Source organism: Pelophylax lessonae (genome assembly GCF_965119305.1).
Source record: "Pelophylax lessonae genome assembly, chromosome: 2".
Classification (NCBI taxonomy): Eukaryota; Metazoa; Chordata; class Amphibia; order Anura; family Ranidae; genus Pelophylax; species Pelophylax lessonae.
The window spans coordinates 403166973-403193903 of record NC_138769.1 but is presented as its reverse complement, the minus strand read 5'-3'; the positions used below and the strand labels follow the sequence as shown (position 1 = coordinate 403193903).

Below are 26931 nucleotides of genomic sequence, written 5' to 3'. Positions count from 1 at the left end.
ACACAAGAAGCTAGCTCCTCTGTCACTGCCGGAGAGCCTACCGGAGAGCACACAAGACTGGATACATTCAGCAGGGAGTTCTCAGCTTATGATGGCATTCTCCAACCTGGAAGGATTTATCCCAATGGAATTCACTTGATTTCCTGACTTGGGAGGAAGATCCTAACAATAAAAAATAAAGGATAGGAGGAAAGTGGTGAAAATAAAAAAAGCAGAAGGTTTTTCTGTGGCCTGGAGGGTGCTGCTGTGACAGGGGGTGTCCCGGGATTGTGCGGAGCTGCAGGGTGAAGGATCAGCGCTCGGGGCTGAGGCTGTGTGATCGGAGGAGGAGCAGCAGGCAGGCAGGGGAGGGGAAGCTGCTGCTGCTACTACTGCTGTCTGTCTGTCTGTCTGTCTGCTGGAAAGGGGGGATCAGGAGCTGGCGGGCACGATCTGCCTTGCTGCACATGGCTTTCTTTGTCCTGCTGCTCTGATTCCTTTTCTGCCTCCTTTGCATTGATCACCCCAACAATTGGACGTTGCAACCGGGATTTCAGCAAAAGGCACCCCGATCGCTTGATTTCTCCTCATCACCTTACTTTTTCTTCTGTATATGTAATTGTGTATATACTTGGCATCGCCCCCCTCCCTTCTCTAGCCTGTGAAAATAACGATGTGTGGATTTATTGTCAATGGCTGGAAGGGATCCTCCTTTCACGGATTATTCTTTGTGCTGCTGCGAAGCTGAGATCCTGTATTGTTTGTGTGGAAGCTGCCATCTGGATTTGTAGGATCGGAGGCTCCGGGAAACAGGTACGGTCCAAAGTCTCTTTTCTTGTCCAGCAATCGTGGGGGGGGGGGGGGGGGGGGGCTCAGTCCTGATCGGGACTTACTCTGACCTTGGGGGAGCTTTCCCGATTGTCTTTCATTGAGGTTGGTTTGTTATTGTTTACCTCTGATGGGACCGACTCTGGAAGTCACTGTATGTGTGTACACAGCATGGCTTTCTAGGTGCTGTCAGGACCCCGACACAAGGGAAGAGGAGGGGGGGGGGGGGCATGCTAATGGATGACATATGCTGGTCACTTTACACAGCTGCTCAGGCTTTGTCTACTAGATCTGCATTTCTCAACCTTATACCCCACAGAAACCCTTAAAATAATTCTCTGGTAGCAGGGGAGTCAATGAGATGAACACCTTCCCTCTTACATTGGTGGTCATTGTGAAGAATGCCCATTTTTCATGGGTGATCAGGGAAGAATACCCCTTTGCCTTGTTGATCAGGAGGGAATAATACCCCACTTACATTGGGGATCAGGGAAGAATACCCCTTTGCCTTGTTGATCAGGAAAGAATACCCCCTTACTTTGGGGATTAGGGAAGAATACCCCCTTGTCGATCAGGAAAGAATACCCACTTACTTTGGGGATCAGGGAAGAATACCCCCTTGTCGATCAGGGAAGAATACCCACTTACTTTGGGGATTAGGGAAAAATACCCCCTTGTCGATCAGGAAAGAATACCCACTTACTTTGGGGATTAGTGAAGAATACCCCCTTGTCAATCACAAAAGAATACCCCCTTACTTTGGGGATTAGGGACAAATACCCCCTTGCCTTGTTGATCAGGAAAGAATACCCCCTTTGGGGATTAGGGAAGAATACCCCCTTACTTTGAGGATCAGGGAAAAATACCCCCTTGCCTTGTTGATCAGAGAAGAGTACCCCCTTACTTTGGGGATTAGGGCAGAATACCCCCTTACTTTGGGGATTAGGGAAGAACACCCCATTGCCTTGTTGATCAGGGAAGAACACCTCCTTACTTTGGTGATTAGGGAAGAATACCCCCTTGCCTTGTTGTTCAGGGAAGAATACCCTCTTACTTTGGTGATCAGGGAAGAATGCCCCACTTACTTTGGGGATCAGGGAAGAATACCCCCTTGTCTTGTTGATCAGAGAACAATACCCCCTTAATTTGGTGATCAAGGAAGAATAACCCACTTTGTTGATTAGGGAAGAATGCCCCATTTGCTTTGTTAATCAGAGAAGAATGCCTCCCTACTTTGGTGATCAGGGAAGAATGCCCCTTGCATTGGTGATCAGGGAAAAATACTCTATTATACTGGTGATCAGGGAAGAATGCTCTTCTTACTTTGGTTATCAAGGACATATGCCCCTCTTACTTTGGCAATGGGTGAAGAATGCCCCCCTTTGGTGATAGGGGAGAATGTTCCCCTTACTTTGATGATCAGAGAAGAATTCCCCCCTTACTTTGGTGATCAAAGAAGAATGCTCCTTTTCTTTTGTGATCAAAGAAAAATGCCCCCATACCTCCTTTTTTTGCTAATCAGAGAAGAATGCCCACTTGCCTTAGTGATCAGGAATGAATGCCCACTTTCCGTGATAGTGATCAGGGAAGAATGACATTGATAATTGGAAAAGAAAGATCCCCTTACATTGGCGATCAGGAAAAAATGATCTCTTGACATTGTGGCAATGAGGAAAGAATGCCCCCCCCCCCTTACAGTGGTGATCAGAATGTCCCCCTTACAGACATTTAAAAAGAATACTGGTGTCATGCCGCTGACTCTGCCAAATGTCATTGGACCAGGAACTATGCAGGCACCATCAGATGGGAGGTCAATCAGCCACAGCTCAAGGAACCCCTAGCAACCTCTGGTGGAACCCTAGGGTTTTATGGAACCCTGGATGAGTATGGGTGGTCTACATGAAGAAAGAATGTACGATATAGAAGAATATATTTTTCATTGCATTGAAAAAAAATAAAGTTTAATATATATTAGACAGAGCTATTTTATGAGGTTTATGCAGAATGGTGAATTTGTGTACTTATGTTATTTTTTTTTTCTCTGTATTCTGTGTTTGCCTGCCACGTCCTTTTGTGTATTTCATTGTGCTGTACTTCCCGGAAAACAATATGTTAGAAAGATTGCTTTGATCTGGGTCCCAACTGGGCAGGGAAGACAGAATGTAGCTAAGCAGAGAGGCAGCTGCCCTCACTATCCCTGACTGCCCTTCTTAGCATCTCCCACTCCTCTACCCTCAGCTGGCTATCTATTTTTATCTACCTTCTGCAGCACAAGGTCTCTGCTCATGTACTAGTTCTCCAGTGACAGTACTGTGAGAAAACATTAAAAAAACTGGAAACCTGGCTTTATATGCCAACAATAAACAATGCATGCTAGGCAGAAATAAACAAAGGATGTTCAACTCCTACAAAATACAAATAACTTACATACCACTTTTACCATGAACGCAGTTCTATGTCTACCACTTGAATGTGCACATATTTCCCAGCAAAATACAAACCTAAAAATTCGAAATGCTGACCCTACATCTGATTGACATTAAGGTTTGGACTTGTACGCAGAACACTGTACATCTTCAAATATATGCATTGCCGATATCTACTGCATAAATGCTAGTGGGTCATAGAAGGTCATGATGTACTTCTAATTTTTCAAGCTCGGTAGATACATGTTATAAGGGATGCTTCCGCTGACTAATCAATCAGTAGAAGCATCGCTGATCAATTAATGGTCAAACAGGTCTGCATAGAATTAATTTAACTGAAATTCCAGGACTAGTGGAAAAACAAAATGCTACTTTCTATTGATAAATAGAAGGTGAAAGCACCTTCTATTTATCAATAAAAAGTAGCATTTTGTTTTTTTCAGACAAACTCCTTGTTATAGCTTTGATGAAAAGTTCTGGAAGGATAATGCAGAATGGAATGAGGTTACCCTATTCCCTGATTGCGTTAAGAAGTCTAATTTTGGCTATATGAATTTGTGATTGTCAGTGTAGTCATTAATATCAACTGACAGCAAGAGAATAGTCACAATCAGTTCAACAACTGTGGTTTGAATAGGCATGGGCCTCAGAGTGAAAGAAGAGGGAGAGAGCTGATGCCTTGATATAAAATTATAATGTCCTCAAATAGTCAAATGAATAGAATATTTTTAACGTCAATTGTTCCAGTGGAAACTAAGGCTGATGTGGTTTACTGCCGTCCTATTGAAAGAGTTTAAATGGTTGATTTATATATTTATTATTAGCCATCTTATGGATAGCGTTGATGGTGATTTTTCTGAACAAGTATTTAATTAGTCAATACCTAAATATTCCATGCTGGCACATTATGGCATTGTAAACTGGAAACATACACTCTAAACACTGACTGTACCCGATCTTGACATTGTTCGTAGTTTTTCCCTTATATGCAGCATGAATATATTTTTCTTAATGTACCTGTAAAATAGGATCCCTTATATAGTGTGCCTAAGGTATACAAATTAAGATTTTACTATAGTTTAAATTATCAAGGATTGTACGTGATTATTACTTTGTTTGGATTTTGGTTTCCAAGATATATATATAAAGGGTAAAAAAATAAATAAAAAGTTCCATACATGCAAAAACTGGTGTGAGAATATATTTATTTTCTGCAGAGGCTTTAGAAACATGGTGTAATTAAGAAACATGGTGTAATGATCTACTTTAATTTCTTCTAGGCCTAACCAAGATGATAATACTGCATCTTATTTAAAAATAGTGACCGGCCGGTTAAATGTTGGCCCCTTGTTGCAGATTGTTCCTCATTAAAGTATTTTTTAAAATAAAATTGGTCTAAGTGGTGCAATCAGGTCAATCTATTATTAGTTTACAAAAAACGATTTTATTTTTCCTCTGTAAATTAATATAGTTACTTGAAAAAGAAAAGAGGTCCCGATAAGATGTGGGGGTTATCAATACAAGTAGTTAATAAGTGTAGAAATATGTTGTTATATCTCAGTATTATTTGATATAAAATTGTTCTGAATTCGGCAAAGAAAGTTGTTTATGCAGATATTTATCTGCCCTTCTGAAAAAAAAAAAAAAAATAGTGTTAATATATTAGACCCAAAAAATGCCTCTGTTTGAGTGATAGCTGTTCCCAGTTTTAATTCGATTACATTTTTATTTTAAAACATAGCTATATTTTCTTCAATATATATTAGGGTTAATGTTGATACGGGATAATGTTTGCATCATTTTGATCGTATTTTGTCATATTTTTGCACATAATAAAAACAGCGAGAAAATGCTTTGTCTTGCAATTTATAGCGTGCATTTGGAATTTGATCTCCTTTCTTCTTTTTTGTTATCTAGTGGGTATTGGTTAAATTAGCACCTCTGGTAATAGTGGTACAAGCGGTTTGAAAATTTTATGGGCTATTTCTTTGAAAAAAAAGTCACGAGTTGTATTATACAAAGGTTCACTCAGGCTTGCAGGTCTGTATTATTTCCAGCACCTCTTCAGTTGTCTAGAGATGCTTAGTTTGTGGTCAAGTCAATGACCCTTGACCTCCAACAGATCACAGCAAATCAATGCTGCTGATGAAGTCAGTCGTCATATGGAGGTGTGAAAGGCCTTTTTTTTTTTTCAAATTATTCCATCTTTCTATAGAGCGGCCCTAAAAATACACATGTTCACACGGTAGAAAATGCTGCTTGCAAATTTATACTAGTGTAAAACTCACCACAAATAAAAGCATAGCTAAAAATAGAATAAAAAAAAAATTATAATAATTAAAGGCCATTATCAAAGTAAAATAAACAAAACATGTTTTTAAATGTAGGACATGTTTTTCTTATATGATAGTTTAGGTGTAATATTTAAGGAACTAATATTTTCGGGTAAAATGCATAATTTATATGGCCTGTATGCACCATTTTCAATTTTATATTTCTCTAAATACATATTTCAGGCTCTTTCAGTTAGGAGCAGTGCACAATAAGCATTAACCTATAGCAGGCAATGAGATTTTATTATTTTTTTGTCTTCAAAGAGATTGCCATAAAGCAATTACAGATGAAATGTGACTCATTACAATGGATCACTGCTTTTTACAGAACATCTTTGCTCTCTTCACTGCCTTGTTAAATAAGCACAATAGTTTGAGATTTCAAATTTTTGTAGGAGCTCCCAAATGCAATAACAATTCTGGCATAACTGCTGTGGGTTAAGAAACATCCCAGAGTTACAGAAATGTGCTGAGCCAAGAGAGACAGAGTAATTAAAAATAATGTGTCTATGAAACCACAACACCGCTGCACCACTTCAGCTGTATCACATTTGGTAACACAGCACATCAAGAAAGTGCATGGGCCTGGAAACAACATCATTTGGTGTTCGTAAAACCCTTTTTTCAGGCGAAAGCCACTTTGTGAAATGCATAGCTAAATAGCACCACCGTGTGGAAATGTGCTTGGCAGTGCAGCTTTAGACCCTTTGTTGTACAAAAAAATATGAAAATATGAAAAAAAAGAACACTTTTTATTAAAGAGAGTATAATTAATGAGAAATTCTGCCATATGTATATTTAATTAATTGATGATATATATGCAAAATGCAAGTGGTCATGATAGGAAAATGTAAATTGCCTTTTTTTTTTGTTTATATTTTAGGCTTCAGATGCCAGTTCTGAAAAATTCTTCAGCACCATCTCAAAAAATGGTAAGTTTGTCATTAATTGCAATTATTTCTGGCTAATTATATGCATTGGCTTTGGGTAGCTTGCCATTTGTTTTTACCCATAATAATCACGTTAACGTGCACAAAAATAATCCAAATTGTAGTATATCAATGCAGCTGCCATTGACTGTTGTAACTATGTTACAATCATAGTTAATATTGCTAATATATAGGCCTAAAATTATTAAACCCTAATTATGTTAGACCTACAGACTGACTAGAATTAAATTTAAATGCATACTTGTTATTAGATATACTTCTTAGAAAAAAAAAATAAAAAAAAAATATATATATATATATATCAATATATAGATATATAGACATCTATATATATATATATATATATATATATATATATATAGATATATGTTTATATATCTATATATTGATATATATATATATTTTATATGCATATATATTTATAGATATATGCATATATATAGATATAGATATATAGATATATCTATCTATCTATCTATCTATCTATCTATCTATATATATATATATATATATATATATATATATATATATATATATCTATATCTAGATATATAAATATATATATATATATAGATATGCATAAGTTTATATTTTTTGTTCCCCGAAAGTAAAGTATTTCCAAAGGGTTCAGTAAATGCATCATTTATATGATTATTACTTTTAATGTTTCCAAAAGGAATAAAGCCATAAAACTGCGTCTATTAAAGTAATTATTTATAGCATCAGTCATCTGCATATTAAATTAGAATTGATTATTAAAATACTGCTGATTTCCATAAAAATACTAATAACATCCATTGACTTTGTACATAATACCTATAATAAGTATATTGTGCAGTATATGGCACGCTACCTAATTTCACAAAGCCTTTAAGTACTTTGACTAAGGCAGTCCGTATTAGGACCTCTTTTAATTCATGCTAAGCTATTTGCCAGCAAGGACAAACCTTTATTTTTATTGTCTACCTATAAAAAATATTCATAGTCAAATAGTGCATGTGGTGGACATAAACACTACAATGAACTTTCAGCGAATGTCACAACAGGGGTCTTTAACAATGCTGTAAAGCATGTTTGTAAGTAAGTGTAAAATGTATCATATTAGTTATACTGTTGTACGCATTAACAAATAATCAAAAGACATAAACTAAGGAAACGGCACAAAAATAAACTAAAAAATCACATAAGAAAAGAAAATCTAAAGCATTTAAAAAAAGCACAGAGATTTAAAACAACAATTTAAATGGCGCATAAACAAGAGTTTTGGAATGTATATATTAAATTGTATTTTTAAAAATGAACTAAGATATTTGAAGTTTTGCTGAGGCGGTTGTTAAGCCATAACTAAAAGGATAAAAGGCAGCCTGGTCAATCAACATTCCTACCTGATGGTTTGTTTCTGGGGTGAAGGACCCACTCCACCAAGAATGAGGCGTGATTGATGAAGAGGATCCCTTGTTCCCTTCCCTCGGTTTTCTTTTTCTTCTGTCAAACCTATTTCCCATATTTCTATTTGTGTTTACTTACAGGGTTTGATTTGTGGCATCTATTTGGTTTTGAATAAGCATTCTTGACAGCAAGATTTTTTTTTTTGTGAAGCTCTCCTCTGTTGTGATTTAGTTCCCTTGAAAGGATTAAAGCTTTCTTTGTGTATTCTAAAATCAACATCAGCTCTTCTAGGCTTTGCTTGGGAATCCATACACAAATAAGCTTTTTAGTGGATGGTAAATTCTTTTGGCCTCTATTTCCATTAAAATGGGCCCATTCTGCCCTGTTCACGAGTCCTCTTGTTCTTACCATATGCTAATTCTTGCTGGTACTGTGAAAGGAGCTCGTACTCTATACATAGCCCAGGTGGCAGAAAAAAAAATATTAGAAAATTAGGCTTTCTCACATTTTGTTTTTGGACTTGGGGAGAGAAAAAAAAATTAGAGTAGAAAGTTGCCTAAGGGGAGTTTTTCATGGGATTAGCTCTGTAAACATCAAATCTAAAACAACTTGAAAGGAAATCCTTTGCTATTTGATAGTATCAATTCAAGCTAAAAAACAGGTGCAAGTACTCTTGTGTGTAGTGCTTGTGTGAGATGTGAAAGGTTTTAGCTGCAGTGTGTTCAGTGATTTGGTAGATAGGTAGTTGACAATGCTGTCAAGAAGCTGTCAGATTGATGAACATCATGTTTAGGTTCTTAAACAAAGCAGGTTCGCCTGCTTTTAAAAGTCATGTTTTTTTTCGCATTATGTCGTATAACTTGCCAAGAGCAAAGAACACGCTGAAAGGAAGGTCAATTTTCTCCTGTCTGAAGCATATCTGTATTCCAAAAGGCCGCAATTCACACGGCATTCGGAATGTACAAGGTTTGTAAATGGGATTTAGACATCGATATCCAATTAGAACAATACATTATGTATGATTAATGAGATTTCCTAGATTAGCAGTTTAACACTCTTTAATCCTAGGGAATCTGAAGACTAGTTAATTGCTGTATCAGCATTTTCTAACTCTTTCGTGTTGTCTTTAAAGCAATCTGTGCAGCCTAGATATTTACAGCGTTGACATGTGTTAAATATACTTGGCCTCCTGTGCACAAGCTTTGGGGGTGGATTGAAAAAGAAACACTGTATTTCATTGACGGAAGACAGTTGTGCGATACAACTGTTTACTTCCTATTATAAATGTTTTCCAGTCTTGGCTTTGATTTAAGCTTTTTTCTTTTTCTTTTGAGTATTTAGTACACTTGTTTTGAAGATAGACTGACTGCATTGGTAAAATGGACATTATCAAATGGTAGAAAGGCCAAACTGGTGTACTTTGTATAAAGTGGTGGATCAAATGTTTTTTTGTTATTTTATTTTTTTTTCTGGTTAAGGGAGCAATGACACTTGTATATAGTATATATATATAAATATATATGTATATGTAATTTATATATATATATATATATATATATATACATATATATATATATATATATATATATATATATATATATATATATATATATATATATATATATACTTGTATATAGTATATATACACATAGTGTTGCACTAATTAACAGTTTGCATCTTGTTTTTAGAATGTTTTTTAGAACCCTTATGATACAGTAATAGCTATTGTGAATATTTTGTAGCAATGAAAGTGTGTACCATCAGTTGATAAAATCTTCTAAAATCCTGTTTTTAGATGATCATCTTGCTAATAATCTTGCTAATAAAAAACTTGTTTTGGTGAATGTATATATATTTTTGATACATCTGTTATAAACTGTAGAAAAACATTTGTATCAGAAGAAAATCTTGCTATTGCTACCAGGTTTTTGTGAAGTTTTGGAACTTATCAGATAGGGTGAATGAGTAAAGAACATATATGTAGAAAGGTTCAAAATTAGGAAAATCTGCTGTCATATAAGCGACAATTAGATTTACAGCTCATTAGGTGACGTACCCTAATACCATGGGATCTAAGTTTAAACCTTGAGTTTGCCCATGGTTAATATTGATCCTTGTCAAAGCAAAGCAACTCTGCAAGTTTGAAGGCCATTGCCACTTTTCACAACCGTGTTAAAATGTTTTTCTTGAAAATGTATGTTTATTTAAAATAGGATTTCTTTTTTTTTTTTGTTGCTTCAGAATCTGGATTCCATTCAGCCAGTTACCATTCCAATTAACTAACAATTATTTAACATTAACAGTAATTACAGACGCCAGTTAAGCGCCTACAGATGTCAACTGTTAGCTTTGTACCTAATCACTCAATGAAATGGAGAAAGTTCAACAAACATCAATTAGCCAAGCAATTAGTATGACTTAGGAAAGAACATGCTATCATGTGTGAGCTGATTCAATTTATTTTATTTTGGCAGTAAAGCACACAGCTACAGACAAGCAGCAATACGTTCTTGAGATAAGATAAAGCTGTATTGTTCAGTTGTTTACATAAGACTTCTGTACTCCTTTTTTTTCATCCCCCACTATCCTAGTCAAATATATTTTGCTGCCGAGGTCGTCAGCTTAATGAAGGGTAATTGTATTTGCTGTTTGATAAGTGCAATGTCCTTTAAGAGCAGGGTCTAAGCATAATGGGACAGGGTTAGGTCGGATATGGATGATGACATGACAAGGTGCTAGATGCACAAGGCAGACTTAGCCAAGTCCTTTTATGTAAAGAATCTTCCTGCAATGCAGGTCACTAAAGGATGATGTTAAAAGCCTGCTTGGTTTAGCCAAGGTTTCTAGGTTTCTAAGACAATGTGGGGTCAGTAAGTGAAATGGATAAATTGGCTGAAATTATTTTAGGCTCAAAGTAGTGGTGTAGGCTTTGGATCAGGTATATTACTCACACTGAAAAAAAGATTTAGACATTTTTCATAATTTTATAGTGTATTAGTATAACATTAGTATATTTCATAATGTTATAGTGTATTAGTATAACAGTGTATTAGTATAACATAACGTTCACACTTGCTTTTGAGCATCTAAATTATGTAAAACTAGGATTGGAACCGAGGACTCCCATTCTGCAAGGCACAAGTCCTAGCCACTAAGATGTTGTGCTTGTTTATCCCACGGGAAATCTGACATTTTTGAACATGGGTGGCAGTAATCTTAGCAGCAGGCATAATAAATTTGCTAAGCGAGTATGGGTATTTTAGGATAGAAACAAATATTTGTGGATAACATCCAGGATGATAAAATAAGGCAGTGTAGAAGGTAATGGCCATGTGCAAAATCCAGCAAGGGCAAACATACAAGACTAGATCTCACACCAAGAATGCCAGGCAGGAAGAGTTATGCCAATCCTCATTCACAGTATGTTGAATTGACCACAATATCCCTCTGACACAGTTAATGTCCCAATGGGGTAGGGGTTTGGTAAGGGCCTTATTCACTTTTATAAGTGAAAAGACATCTGTTAGCCATTTACAGAAATTTAGTACAATTTTGAAACGTCTCTGTCAGTTTTAAAGAAGTTGAGGGAGGCAAGCAAGTTCTTGTTATTGTTCGGAATTTAATTTGACAGTGCATTACATAATATACTGTATATTTCGAGCATTGTGAGTTTAGTTGACTGTTTTCACCTCAGTCAAGAGAATTTATCGGATTGGTTGCCTTGGTTTACTACACTTTGCACTTCATTTGTAGCTGACATTTTTTTTTTTTACTGGCTCACTTGTGTTAAAACATGATTAAAAGACTACAGAGTGGTTTTAGTAGATTGGAAATGTTTTGGAAATGCCAGAATCTCTGAGCAAGACAGAATTCCACTCTGTTTGTGCCTCTAGTGGCCCTTAACTGGTCTAGCTATGATGCAGTGAGACTTTCCAGCCTTAATGTCATGGCTAATTACAGTGTAATTGGTCAGTTAGCACTTAACGAATATGCCTGCTCATACCTGGCACATTCGCTAACTTACTTCAGGATTCATTAATGATTCTGTGAGTCATTATTGAATCCCAGTCCTTGCAAAGCACAGTCATCTGGCTGGGGTTTGCAAGATTTAACCCTCTGGGACATACTGTGTATTTGCATGATTCTCAACAGTAATTTACAAGACAAGCAAGTACTGGACTATAGTTCTATTAAACAGAAAATCTGATCATGTATCAGAACTATTTCTAACAGCTTGATACCAGGTGCAATATTTTAAGCTTGTGGATTCATGCTGTTTTTATTTTTATAGCTTTAATCAATGTTTTTTAATGAGCCAACATCATGCTCTAATTTGTCCAGGAGGTGAAGGCTAATTCCAAGTGAATGGTTGTCAAGGCTATATAAAGAGCTAGATCGTTAATCTGAGTTGAAATTTTATCTCTGTGGAACAAAAGCAGTAACAAAGTATTTATGACCCTAGGGTTATCAGTGCTATTATTCTTAGGATTTTGTGGTGAACATGATTCTTGCTTCACCTTTGAGTACATGCATTCACACACACACACACACACACACACGCACGCACACAGCACACATACACTGTCAGCTGATGAGTGACTTCTACAGAATGTCTGTTTGCATAAGGTGTGTTGAGTAAAGCTTGAATGAGCTGTTTAATTGCATAGTGCAAACTTTTGCTTAAAAGATAGCAAGCTGGAAAGCAAATTGTTTTCAAGTGTTCTTTTGGAAGGAGAATAGCCTTGAGTGCACACATTAATTGGCTGATTGCAGGAAATGCACATATTTGGATTTCTTCAAGAGTCCATTGAAAGCACTATTCTCTCTTATCTGTTGCTTTTCACCCCTTGTATCATAGATCCAAGATCCTAGAAGCATTATTATTAAACTTTAATTTTTAAATTTTTAAGGCATTTTACTATTCAAGATACTGCTTTAGAGTGTAACAACTCAGCACATTTCCTCTTGCTTGTGTTTGACAGGCAGCATTTGCTGTAAAAATGTATCGATCAGCCACAGAATATCTGCTTTTTACTAATGATGTAACTAGTCCATAAATTTATATTAATAACCAACATTACAGTGCTAGGAAGCTAGAAAACATTTGCAAAAAGTTTGTATAATACAGAGCACACAGTGTCAAGATGTGCATCTAGATGATCTCCTGTGGGTACATCTCTGGATAACCTCCAACACCGATAATGCTAGCAGCTTACCTCAACACGGGGACCCCTGAATTAACAGGTAGGTCAATCGCACATTCCCATAATTGTTACAGTCTTTATAGTGTCACCTGGTTTATTCTTACATGGTAGGTGAATGGCCTGATAGGGTGGGATCTTGCATTAAGCAGAGTGGACTTATGATGATTAAATACAAAGGCCAATGCTCTCCTGGATAATATCCCAAAATTGATCTCCAAACCACACGATACTTGCAAACAAATAAAGAATATATAGTGCCTTTGCTAAAACTTACTTTATTAGGGTAAAAGAAAAAACACTTACAAACACGGTACTTAAGTGCCAGGTATAGGCCCGTTTTGTACTCATAAAACCAGAAATGGCCGCAGGTGACGTCACGTGACTCCTTCCCGATATTTATATTAATAAAATAGCATGGTATGGGGTTATCTAAAAGACACTGTTTTGCTTTTACAATTTATGTACTGTTTAATAAAAAAAATAGCACTAAGTTGCTGAGTCCTTCGAGGAATTGAAATTATTCCGTGGAGACTGTGGGATAACAGCATATACTGTATGTTGGACCTTTTATCTCCTCTGCTGTTAAATGCCAAGGACACCCAACATTGACATTTTGTTTGAGGGATTTCAAATACATGTTGGAATCATAGAGCTTTCAGAGCCTTCTGTGGCAGTGATAAAATCATATAATGATGCTTTTTTAAATGGTGCTCTATAGTTTAGAATTACAAATATTTTAGCAAATTGGTTGCAAGGGAGAAATTTCATTTTTATGGCCAAGTAAACATAGAAGTTGACAGCTGTAAAGAAAACTCACCACTCGCTTTAATCAGATATCAGTAGTGGCTGGGTGACTAAAACCACAGCTGCCAATCCAAAGTATATATCAGTTTTGGGTAAAATTGACCTTTAGGGTGTGGTAAATGCAATTTTTGCTCCTCCATTGAGAACTGGTGCATTCAGTAAATAAACATTCATGTTGCCCCAATTTGAGGTTCATGAATTGGACAGAGATTGTTTGGAAAGCCTTGGTGTTGCTCTTGTGTTAAGAAAACAATAACAAAATGTGAAAAAAAATGTAAATCTATTTTTTTCCTGGAATGTCTAAAAAACTCTATTACTGTTGCCACATTGTTTTGTTCTCACCCTAGTTCTCACTGTTGAGCAGTTGTTAACTACTACCACCTGATGATTGCATCCCTACCAAAAATATGACTGTGTGAGTTCAGTGTTATTCAACTTGGTAAATGTTCTTTTGTTTCAAAGAATTTTTTGCAGTGCATAGGTTGTACTGTGTTGTGGTGACACGGTAGTATCAGAAACTAAGACTGAGGCTAGTTATTACAAGTCTTTCACAAGTGGGCACCTCCAAGCACGATTGCCGTGATCTTTGTAAATCCAGTAATTGTCATTCTTTTGTTATATTGAAGTGGGTGCCAGTTATGGAGAACTTGTTTGGCACGACCATTTTTCGATTCCAAGTAAGCTATCAATCCCAAGGGATATGGCATTCTCTAACAGTCAACATCTTGTCAAAAGATAATAGGGGGCTGGTGCAGCTCAGGTTACTTATTCTCTGAGGGCACAGTCTCCTTGGAAACAGGCTTCGGAGGAACATTCAAGAGTGACTTGCCTATTGAGCTTGTGCTGGCTGTTAACAGGGGGGAGAACATCTAAATATTCTACATCTTGGTTACAGCATTAAACGGTGCTTGAAACATGGTAACATGAAGCAACACTAGTTCTAGGAATGAATACAGCTTGCAATGCATTAATTATGGTTCACATGTGGGGAACAATTGAACTGGATGTCTTGAATGCTTTGCTAAGTACAGTCATTTAAATTGGACAGTAAACACATTTTCTAGATGTGACAATGAAACAAAGATATTTTAATGAGATTCATCTCAATTCACCTATCTAGAATCTTTCTGTTCCAGTGTATGTTTCAATATGTATAAAATATAAATGTTTTAATCTAATTTGTGTATTTACAACACATTATGTAGGAGTCAAAAAAGTAGAAGTAAGGGGTGATATGCGCGCTGTCACTTCCGTATAAGGTATACGAGTGACAATCGACGTTTATTATGTAGGAGTGTATTTATATATTTTTTAACCAAGATTCACAGAATGTTTACACCAGATCCACACATTTGTCTTTATCTATTCTATTGGGAAAATGTGTGAATCTTGTGTGAAAGTATAAACAAATTCACTTAAACATTGGATAGTACCTTTATGGGGAATTATTAGGAATTAATATCATTATTATGAGGAGGAGATTAGGCAGACTATATACACTAGGTTTTGTTTGAAAATGCAGGTATCATCAAATGATCAAGTTAGAAGTATGTAGGCTTCCACAACTAATCTCCTTCAGTTGAGTTGAGCTGATGATCTCCATACAGTGATTCCAAAAGTGGTAAAATAATATAGGCAAGGCAAATAGTATCTTCAAAAAGAGAACTTAATCATGGCAGCCTATGTGTTTATTCCATTTAATATACAGGCATTTCAAGTGTGCATGTTAATGTTGAGGGTGGGGGAATTGAAGATAAGCATCTCTAGCTGTGGCCTTTTCCCAGAGGAAGCACTGCAATCCATATGAAGAATCCAACCCAGTTGATTGCTATTTCCCCTGGGCACAACTAGCTAGAGTTGTCTGCTGCTGTCTGTGTGTGGATTACTAGGTTTAGATTTGTACCCGCTGTGCAGAAGGATTCAAATGAATCCTGGTTTTCTGTTGTGATTGTTCATGGCATGTAAACTATGGTCAACCAATCTCAGGGGAAGAATTGATCATTCCGAATTTGTTTTAACAGCCAGTCCCTGTAGTTCCTTTAAAGAGAGATATTGCTCCCCCTTTGCCTGACTGATTGGATTCTCTGACTGCCACTTAATGCCTTATGCCAGTGCTACATCTGTCCTCTTTGACATTTGTTGGGCTGCATGTGGCAAACTCACACATACAACAACCACCTTCAAGTGTCTGATATGTGTTTGGCTTTTGCAGGCAGAGTAAATGGTTACTTTAAACTAAATTAGCCTTCCATTTTTTTTCTATAGCTGTTTGTTGATTTAAACCAGGGTTGAACATTATAGAAGGTACAGTTATTTTTTTTTTTTAGACAAAATCAGTTTCTAAATATTTTAAATTAGAGTAACTTGTGTACCTTGTAATTGGTGTGCTGACCTTTAACCACTTCTGGACTGGAAAAGATTTGCCCTTTTAATGACCAGGCCATTTTTTGCAATTTGGCACTGCGTTACTTTAACGGAAAATTGTGCGGGCGTGCGATGCTGTACCAAAATAAAATTGATGTTCTTTTTTCCCCACATATAGAGATTTCTTTTGGTGGTATTTGATCACCTGTGCGATTTTTATTTTTTGCGATATAATCAAAAAAGGGCAACACTTCTGAAAAAAAAAGAAAATATATATATATATTTTTTTCACATTCTGCTATATAACATTCCCCCAAAGGCCAATTTGTATTCTGCTACATATTTTTGGTTAAAAAAAAAAAAAAATCGTGATAAGTGTATTTTGATTGGTTTGCACAAAAGTTATCGCGTCTACAAACTAGGGGAAAGATTTATGTAATTTTTATTTTTATTTTTTTTTACTAGTAATGGCAGTGATCTGGGATTTTTAACGGGACTTAGACATTGCAGCGAACAGATCGGACCCCTAACTGACATTTTTGACGCTTCTGGGGGGACCAGTGACATTACTAAAGTAATCTGTGCTAAAAATATGCACTTGTACTGTAATAATGACATTGGCAGGGAAGGGGTTAAACTAGGGGTGATCAAAGGATTAAGTGTGAGCCTAGGGGAGTGTTTTCTAACTGTGGGCGTATGAAATGACCACAGAGACCTGTGATCCTATATAGAAGGATCACAGGCGCTTTGTGATCATTTTGGAGAGAAGAACAGTCAGCTGTGTTTACAACAGCTGCCCGTCCTTCTCTCTCTCAGCGGGGAGCGATCGCGGGTGTCCGGTTGCAATCGCGGCCGCCGACCCCATGGATCAGCTTCCCTGCTGCCTAGTGGGGGCGGGAGCACACTGCCGCCGGTGCGTTCGCTTCCTAGCACAAAGGTGGGGGCGACCAACATAGGGCTACGTCGGTTCACGCAGGAGAACCAGCCTGCCGCAGTAAATCTGCGGCAGGCGGTCTTAAAGGTGTTAAAGAAGTACTGCAGTGCATTTTAAGCTTTGGGGGCCCCATTTTTTTGTTATTATACATCGTTCTGGTCTGAAGGCTAAATAACCACAATGCTAGGTGCAAGAAAACTGTCTCAGCAAAGGCAGGTTGTTTAAATAAAATTGATGTAAATTAGTGATGTTTAATTGTGTTACTTAAATTCTGTAAATGTGGGTTTTTGCTTACCTATAGTGTAATATTTTCAGTTTCCTGAAGCCATTTTGAATAAGAGACTTCAGTCCCCGAAGTAACTAGCATGACATTTCTAAGGCTGTCATTGCCATGTGTCACCACTATCTGCTGTTCAAAGATTTGCTGTGACGTTAACCAGTCACTACTGACTGTTATTGTGGAAGAGTCACAGCACACACTGGTTTCTGGCAGCTGCACAGTGCTTTTGGGTTTGTTTAGCCCAATTATTTGCTTGTCAGTCAGCAGCCTGGGTGTTGAGCAAGGTATTGTTGAGGTATTTTTGTCCCACTGAACTGCTATAGTCTAATGAGGCCCTCAGGTGAATGCCGATCCTGTCAGCTAGGTGCTAAGATGATGTGCTGTTGAAAGATTGGGTGGCAATTAGATTGTTTGAGCAAGATAAGATACATGGCAAAGTAAATTGAAGTGTAGCGGAACCTTTTGAAATGTCAAACTTTTAGAGTAGATCTCTCACACATGTGCTCAGGTGTATAAAATATACATGGGTTTTTCGAGTTTATGGAATATATGTTTGTTGAATTTTTACTCTTAAATAAACAGTTCTAGGAAGGCTTTAAAATCCCACAAATAAAGCAGGTGAAGTTTAATTATCGTACTTTTTGGGAACAAAAGAAAGTTTTGTTTTTAATGTTTAAATACCAAGGCTACACTTTTATTATCCTAAAAGGGAAAGGTTTATTAAGCGTTTTTACATAGATACATGATTAAGATGATTGTTAATGTTCAATTTCTTTCCCTCAAAATAATAAACATGGTATACTTACCTGCTCGGTGGTATTGCACAGAGCAACCCCCATCCTGCTCTTCTGGGGTCCCCTGTCAATGCTCTCTGCTACTCCTCTTCTCGGTGTGCCGCCATAGAAAGTCATCTTCAATACTGGATGTTAACATCTTGTAGAGCTTTTTTTTTTGTCAAAAGACACAAGCCTCTGCGCCCGGCATGAGTGAGATGGGACATATCAGAAATTTAGGACACTTTTTTGTCAATCTTTGCTGGAGTTCCTACAAGTTGTGCCTGTTCCTAACCATGAGAAAGCAAAATCCCCTACACTTTTCTTGTGTTTCCTAAAGCTGGAAGAGTAATTCATATACTTACTGAAATGTTTTTGGGTGTTTTAGCTGAAATGCAGACAATGCCTGGTGGACCCCCAATTTTTTTTGTACTTTATATCTTTATTTGATATCAAAAATAGATATATGAGTAACAACGCATCAAGAAAAGGTACTATATAGTGAAGTAGCCAAATGTTGTGTGACGTAGACATGCAAATAAATTTGGTACATGAAGGATTACCAAAATAGCAGTACCATTTTTAATCTGGGTTTATTGGTGAAAAAAGTAGATGAATAGAAAAATCTTATACCCCTTTACAGCGTGACTACATAATTAATGAAAACACCTTGATGGATCTTTGAAACGGACCAGCCTAAATCTACAATGGTCAATAAACACAAAATAGTGTGTCACAAGTACCTAAGGGGCTAACTCCTTCATTTTGTTAGTCATACCCAGTGGTACTGAAGACCAATCAGTTTTGTATATCTGAAAAATTCTGACACATATATGCTAATTACCAGGCATGATCCATGAGTAAATGCACAATTCTCATGATTATCTAGCACAGTGATGGTGAATCTTGGCACCCAGCTGTTTTGGAACTATATTTCCCATGATGCTCGATTACACTGCAGAGTGCATGAGCATCATGGGAAATGCAGTTCCAAAACATCTGGGGTGCCAAGGTTCGCCATCACTGATCTAGGATCCTATATTTTAGATATCTGGATAATTATTGATACATGTGATTTGCATTTTCTAATGAGTAGATTCTTCTTGAAAATCAGTTTCTTTATTTCTGATACCAGTTCCATTCAGAATATTTCCCTTTCTCTATGGAGTCCATATGCTTCATATTCATGTATGCAGCATTTTATACAGTAGACACTGTTATCCCTGTAGTGATGTCCAGTATTAAAGGTACAAAAATGGTGCAAGGGACAGAATTAACAATTAAGGTGTTACTAAACCCACAGTAAAATGAGTCTATATATGCAGTAAAGCATGCTTGTTATATTGTGGAACCTAAGGGGTTAATTATCCACATTGTGTAAAAAGCTGTTTGATCCTGTCTTCTCTGATCCTCCCCTTGTTCAACAGTCCCCAATCCATCTGATAGCATAGAGATTTTAGCACTCATACAGTTTGGCGTGTATTGCTAGAGAGTTTTTTTTTCTTGGGAGGGTGCAGGTGATCGGCAAATGGCCAATCAGCACTGTCCAGACAGAGGGTCAGAGGTCCTGTAGCCTCATAGGACAGTCAGAAGAGAATGGAAACTCTTCCTACAAGCTTTAACTAGGCACTCATACAAGTCACAAGACTGCTATATACTGCTGATGAGAAAAGGTATTTAGCAGTTTATATTTACTAAAATAATTGCATCCCCATGTTCTGTGTACTGGGGGAGATCAGATATATACTGAATGCAGGGTCCTGGGTTTAGTAACAATTTAAAACAAAGTGTTTTTTGTGCTGGTGCCAGCCATCCTAGTTGAAATTCAAAGCCGCCTGCCTCCTCATACCCCTGCAGCCATAATCTTCTAGTGCGATATTGGTTAATACAAGTACTTGACTTTTCACTGGCACTTATGCCCACCCTTTCTGCCCCTACTGCATTCATAAAGATGTATTATGGCTCTCATCAATAAAAAACACTTTATGAATGGAGGATGGTTGCATAAATGATAGGTCAACCTCCTCCATTCATAGAGTGCTTTTTATTCAAGGAAACTATAATGCAACTTCTATGAGTAAAGGAGATGGCAGAAAGGGCGAGCATCGTTGGCACACTTGACAAGTGCCTGAGCTTGTATTAACCTCCATGGCATCCGAAAATTACAGTCGTGGGGGTTTTGGATTTCAGCTTGGACAGTTTGCACTAGCACATAGGACATTTCTCATTAACGTTGAGTATTGTTCTTGTTTAAAAAGAAAAAAATAGATAAACTTAGAATTTAACTACTTTCTGTTTCAATATGACAGCCATTGAATGCATTTAAATAAAAAAAATAAATAGAAAAAAAAGTGCTCTCTATGTCTAAGTGTCGGTTCACACTATGGCGATCCGACTTTGGGGGCGACCTGTGAAGTCGTCGTGCACCGCGACTTCGGCGCGACTTGCACGGACTTCACATAATGGAAGTCAATGCAAGTTGCTCCGACTTGTGTCAAAAGTAGTACAGGAACCTTTTTCTAAGTAGGAGCGACTAGAACGGTTCCCGTAGCACAGAATGGACCGCGACTTGTAAGGCAACCAAGTCGTCTGACAAGTCGCGATAGTGTTAACCGGGACTTAATGTACTGGTTCAATTCAATAAAAGAAATTCAACAAACACAAAGAAATATTACTATTTTGAGATTATTTTTTTTGTATTTTTAAATATTTGTTAAATGTAAATGCATGTTTGTAAGAAAAGAATCTTGACATGCTTCTCCAGCTTTCTCTCCTTTGTGCAAAATAAGGTGTTGCTTGCTCTTTATCAGTTAGTTGCATGGAACTCACATATACTGTACTATGTGAAGCACCTACTTGACTGTCTGAAAATGTTCTCAAGATTACAGTGGCCAGAGATAAACTACAAGGCAGTGAAAGCTCTGTCAAGAGCCTTGTAGTTTCTGGAATGAGCACTAGAAAAAGTTGACAAGTGTTTCAAATGAAAAAGGAGGAGCTACTCCTAAATCTGGCTGTGGAGTTTGGGTCGTGTGATACTGAAAACCATAGAATGGCCACTTTAATACAGAATTGTTGCAAACTAATTTTATTGAAGTTTTTCAATAATGGTAACATATAGTTTGACTCATTCAGCAGTTGCTTTCACTTAAGATAGTAATCAACTCTGACAGGATCACAGTACATAAACTTGGCTGCTGAGCATTCAAATATACAAATAGATAGAGCTGATGTAATGATAACATCAAAAGGAAACACAAGGGTTTATTTTATTGTAGTTGGCAGTACTGTTTTTGATATGTCTAGTGTTACATCCTTAAGTGGGGTACACACTAGTAGAAAATCTGCTGAAAATTCCCGTCCGGGGTAAAATCGGGGTACACACTAGTAGAAAATCTGCCGAAAATTCCCGTCCGAGGTAAAATCGTACGATTTTTCGGCTAGTGTGTACACAACTTTCAGCAGCCGATGCCGACATTTTCAACGAAAAAAAAAACGTAGAGGGACAAACACCAAAATTTTTATCGTCCGTCCCCAGACGACCAATTTTCGTTTAATGTGTATGCAGTACGTCTGGGAAAAATCGGATACGAAAGACCTCACATGATCTGAAGTTGCTGACAACCCGGAAATCTAGGAACAAATGTCCCAAAAAAAAAACAAAAAAAAAAAACAGAAATTTCGTGAACATTTATGCACTGTCAACTAAAAACGGTAATGAACGCTGAGCATGAGAGAGAAAAATCGGAGGATATTTCTTCCGATTTCCGTCAAGTGTGTACGGCCTTTACTGATTTCACTAGCCCCGACACCTTTGACCCATTTCACACGGGCTTTCCAATCCGGTCTGCCTGTCAGTTTTTCAGGTGGACCTTACTGGATGCTCCATGCAGCCCTATGGGTGAGCTGATGTCAGTGGAGACATGTCCGCTGACACCCGCTGCTATTTGATCCGATACTGTCCGTGAAATCCGGACTGATGGAAACCCTATTTTCCATTCGTCTGGAGGATCAGATTGGATAAGATCAGATGAAAACGGACAGGGGGTCTGTTCTCATCCGATCTCTCATAGAAGAGAGCGGGGATCTGACAGCTCCATCTCTGCAAAGAAAGTGGAGACGAACCTGTCACCCGCCTTCCATAGAGCAGGAATCGGTGAATCGATCCCCACTGAGCAAAACTGAGTCTGTCGGGTGCACCGCTCGTGTGAAAGGACTCTAAGGCTAAAGCTTGACTTTTAGGTTTGTGGCCTAATGCTGCATTTGACAGTTGCCATAATGGTGTTTCTGATAAATATGGATAAGATGCAGTGTTTGACAAAGCTGCTCATGACCATGAGGATTCATTTACTAAAGGAGTGAACATTATTTACTTTAAAGAGTGAATGTTCACCAAACTTAGTAGATAAGCAGAGGCTCCACTTCAGACATCCAATCGTGTGCAAGAAAAAAACCCTATTTTTAAATTTTCCTTGCACATTACTGGGTATTCAAAATTTGCAAAGTGAACCATTTTCTAAATGAGAAGTCTTTACTCATTTAGTAATTTAGCTCCATTATTTGTTGTCATCCTCTGTCTTCAATAACAAACATTTATTTACTGTTTGCAAGGAAATTCCTAAGTCATAGACACCCTTTTAGGGCAGGACATTGCAATAACTTTACTTAGCGATCAGTCCTGCTGAGCGTGGATGGAGAACCTCTGTTGTCCACTCCATCTGCCATCTTGCTAACATAGGTTGCTTCTAGACCTGAAGAGTCAGCTTTGTAAATTTAGCCAACACTGATGATTTTGCCAGATTTAGATGATGGCCTTTCCAGTCTAGTCAGTTTGTACTGAGAATCTTGGGATGCCTGGCAGCAAAATGTGAAAACAGGAGTGAACGTGTTTTAGCTTCTGTTTGGCTCAGATTGGTGCCCTATAATTGACTGATTGCCTCCTGAATTGAGAGAGCTTTATCAAACCGTCTTCAAATATTACATTCCTATGTGCCAGTAATAACATGTGACTATCATAACCCAGACTGTAGTAGTCTGTTGACTACATAAACAACGTTTCTACTCTTTTGATTAGAATTGTTACATTCACAAATTGTAGGAGATTAAGGGAGACACTTGGCTTATATAATGTGGACTAACAGTTTATTTTAGCATGTCACTTTTGGCCTTTCAATTTATCACAATCTTGGTGGAATGCTGCATAATAACATAAGTATGTTAACACAAATATATCCACTAAAAGCAAATTCTTATATTTATTTATTTTAAGTTTATGTTGAAATTTTATCTTTTTTTATGTTCATGGTATGCAGGAATATTGTGGTTCATTCATCTCATTTTAACAGCTGTCTGCAGTAAGATAATCCTGTATAGACAAAGAAATCCCCTCAAACAAAAATGGTTCAATGATGAGTGGAAAGGTTTGTTGGATGGCTACTATCCATTAGATAGGGAGGCATTAAACTTTAAAATCCCATAGAAGGGCAAACATTAGATATCTGCTATCTTCCTGAACCAAAATCCCTTTAATCACACTGTTTAAAGGATCAGCCTGGAAATGGTCTCAAACTATACCATTTGAGCACCGTAAATTATGCAAACAAAACAGTTCCTTTTGTTTGGAATGGCAGGTGCTTGGATAAGCAGGGGAGATTAGTTCTTTCTGTCTTTTACTATCTGCCATGAAAACCTCCTAGGAACTTTCATTTGGGAATTATGTCCTAAAAAAAAGCTAATAATTTGCCACTTCACATATTTAATAACATAGGCCTAATTTATATAGGTGTCTAAAATGTAAACTGTCTGTGTTGAATTGATCACTCATCTTCCATTTTTATTTCCTAATCTATTCTGGCAGCATGTATGGAAAAACTGGAGTTACTGTAGAAAACACTGACAGTTCTAATTTTTTTTTAAACATATGCATATGTCTCATTAATGCTAGGTTCAATAAATTCCCACAAGCTAGGTTGGAAAACTTGAGTTCACAAGTATTTAGATTAACTAATGGATAATCTCAATCCCTTTGGAAAATGTCCTTTCTGTTTGTTGTAGTGCTATGGCTAAAAAGTATTGCTATTGCATAACTGGACCTGCAGATTGCAATGGGTATACTGAGTCAGCTTCAGCGTGTTAAATATTAATAGCCTATCAAGACTTAAAGTGATTGTAAAGTCTCATTTAAAAAAACATAAAAAACATGTTATACTTACCTCTTCTGTGCAGTTGGTTTTGCACAGAGCAGCCTGGATCCTCTTCTTCTCGGGTCCCTTCTTCGCTGCTCCTGGCTCCTCCCTCCTGTCGAGTGCCCTCATAGCAAGCAGCTTGCTATGGGGGCACCCAAGCCGAGCTTCGGCCCTGCCCCCTCTCTCTCCTGATTGGCTAACTGACTTTGATGGACAGCCACGAGAGCCAATGGCACTGTGGCTCAGCCAATCACGAGGGAGAGTCCCGGAAGGCCGAGGAACTTGTGGACATCGCTGGACAGAGATGGTCTCAAGTAAGTATTAGGGGTTGCTGGGGAGGCTGTTTCACACAGAAGGCTTTTTAACTTAATGCATAGAATACATTAAGATAAAAAAACCTTCTGACTTTACAACTCCTTTAAGAATGCATGAAAAACATGCTAACTAGAACATTACTTGTTGCTTATAACTGCCAATCAGATTTTTTTTTATTTCTAACATGGACTGCAGAAATGACAGTTAGGCTCCATTCCCACTTGTACGACCCCAAAGTTGCACCAAATTTGGAGTACTACTTTGGTGCAACTTTGATGCTATTTTGATGCAGCTTTGGATGAGTGCAACTTGGAGACAACTGTTGCATTGTATAACATTCAGGTACGACTTTCATGCTACTTTCGTTAACCGATAGATAACATTGAAATCTATGGCCCTCAAGGTGCATGGACTACTTTGAAGTTGCTGCAACAGCAACAAGTCGCATGACAAGTCACACAAGTGTGAATGGAGCCTTAGAAGGAAATCTTTTGCTATGGCCAACAAGATATTTTTCTTTCAGCATCAGTTGCTGAGTACATTGAATGGTGCAAAGAATAGATGTATTATTTCAGTAAGTTGACAAATCACTTAATCCATATTGCTCCATGTTGTAAATTATTTTGTAGAAGACTGTGAAAGTGTGGTTAGTATTTCATCCATTTATTAAAGCCATTGGGTTGAATTTCCGGTTGGCTTTCATTTATTTGCCACTTGCTTTTTTGGCCTTGATGTAAACTAAATGAATAGCTAGGTGAATTCAGTGTTGACACCTATAATGGCCAAGGAAGGTGAGCAAAACTAGAAATTCCAAGGCCAACTAGATATATAGGAGGTCAGTAAATTATTAATCTTATATGTATTCCATATTGTGATGGACCCCCTTACTCAAGAAGAGTATGTCCGCCGTCTTGCCTGATACCAGCACGATCCAAGATCCCTTAGCTCACCCAGTCACCTTTCGAGACATCAGTGTAGGGTGCTAGTAAGCATAAGACTGTTTATTCAAACACAGGCACACCAAGATATACACTCTTGGACAACCACCCCCCCCCCCCACCCTCCTCTTTAGCAGCTAATCCACATACACATATACGTCCCATAATAGGTTGATCCCAAGGCAGACAGAAACAATAGAACAATGGGATACAGTCACTTAACAATAACAAACCCCATCCCACCTCAAACTATCTAGCAATGGTCTACGAGATAAACTCCTACAAGCAGCCTGAAAAGGTCGAACCAATTTATCATAATTTATTTCTTGAGGAATATTATTCATAAATATTATTGTCCCAAGTGAAAGAGACCCATTCATTATTTCAACACAAACCACACATATAGAACCCAGGATAACAGGGGTAAAACTAAATGCTGAGTCCGGTGTGGTTGTACAGTGAGCCTGATTAGTGCAGACTCGACTGGGGTTCTTGGTCACCCTGTGCTCCTAATCGACACAGGGTGACTTACACATAGGAGGGGCCAGGGAAGCTGGACAAGGAGTTTCCAGACCTCTCTAAGGTAGTCTGGGTTCCACGAGCCCTCCACCCAGAGTGACTCCTGTCACACATATTCTGTTATTCTGGAAACCTAGAAATTCCTCAAACCCTGCAATCCATATTTTCATGGTTTGCACTCTTCCAAAGACAGTAATGCGCAGTAAATTTTAGTCTCTGAATAGATCACTTGGCTGAGGCCAGGCACATGTGATCACCATAGATGAATGCTTCTGCATAGTAATGACACTCTTACAACCATCTGTACAGTTACCAACTGTCAATCAATTAATTTTATCTAGGTATTTAAAGCACCAGGCAACACTATAACATTGTACAGTTTTAAAATATATGCTAATATTATAGACCTAAATCTAAAAAACCTGATAACATGGGCAACACATAAAAAATAAACTGTTTAATTATCTGCAGTGGGGAACAAGTGCAGGCCCTTCAGAACTGCAAAACGAGGCAACGTGTCAGCTAAAAATAATTTATTTTGGGCTTACTTTCCATGTTACATATTCACGCTGTTTTTGCTTTGCATAAACAGCAGAATCCCAGAGGAGATTCCTCCTGTGTTTCAGCATTTGATGGTCACTTATAAAGGATTTGCATTTTCAGACTTGTGCCTAACATACACATATTAGCGTATTAGAATTCAAACTGATTCA

The 26931-nt window shown here is 37.6% G+C and overlaps 1 protein-coding gene across 2 annotated transcripts in view; it reads left to right on the top strand.

Annotated features, from left to right (window-relative positions):
- Positions 1 to 311: 311 nt before the first annotated feature.
- The window catches only part of AUTS2 (activator of transcription and developmental regulator AUTS2), a 120510-nt gene continuing 93890 nt past the window's right edge, over positions 312 to 26931 (top strand). For both annotated transcript variants that reach the window (XM_082246228.1, XM_082246227.1), the window contains exons 1-2: positions 312 to 792; positions 6450 to 6498. The gene's annotated coding sequence lies outside the window, so the exon portion shown is untranslated. The remainder of the gene's footprint in view (positions 793 to 6449; positions 6499 to 26931) is intronic.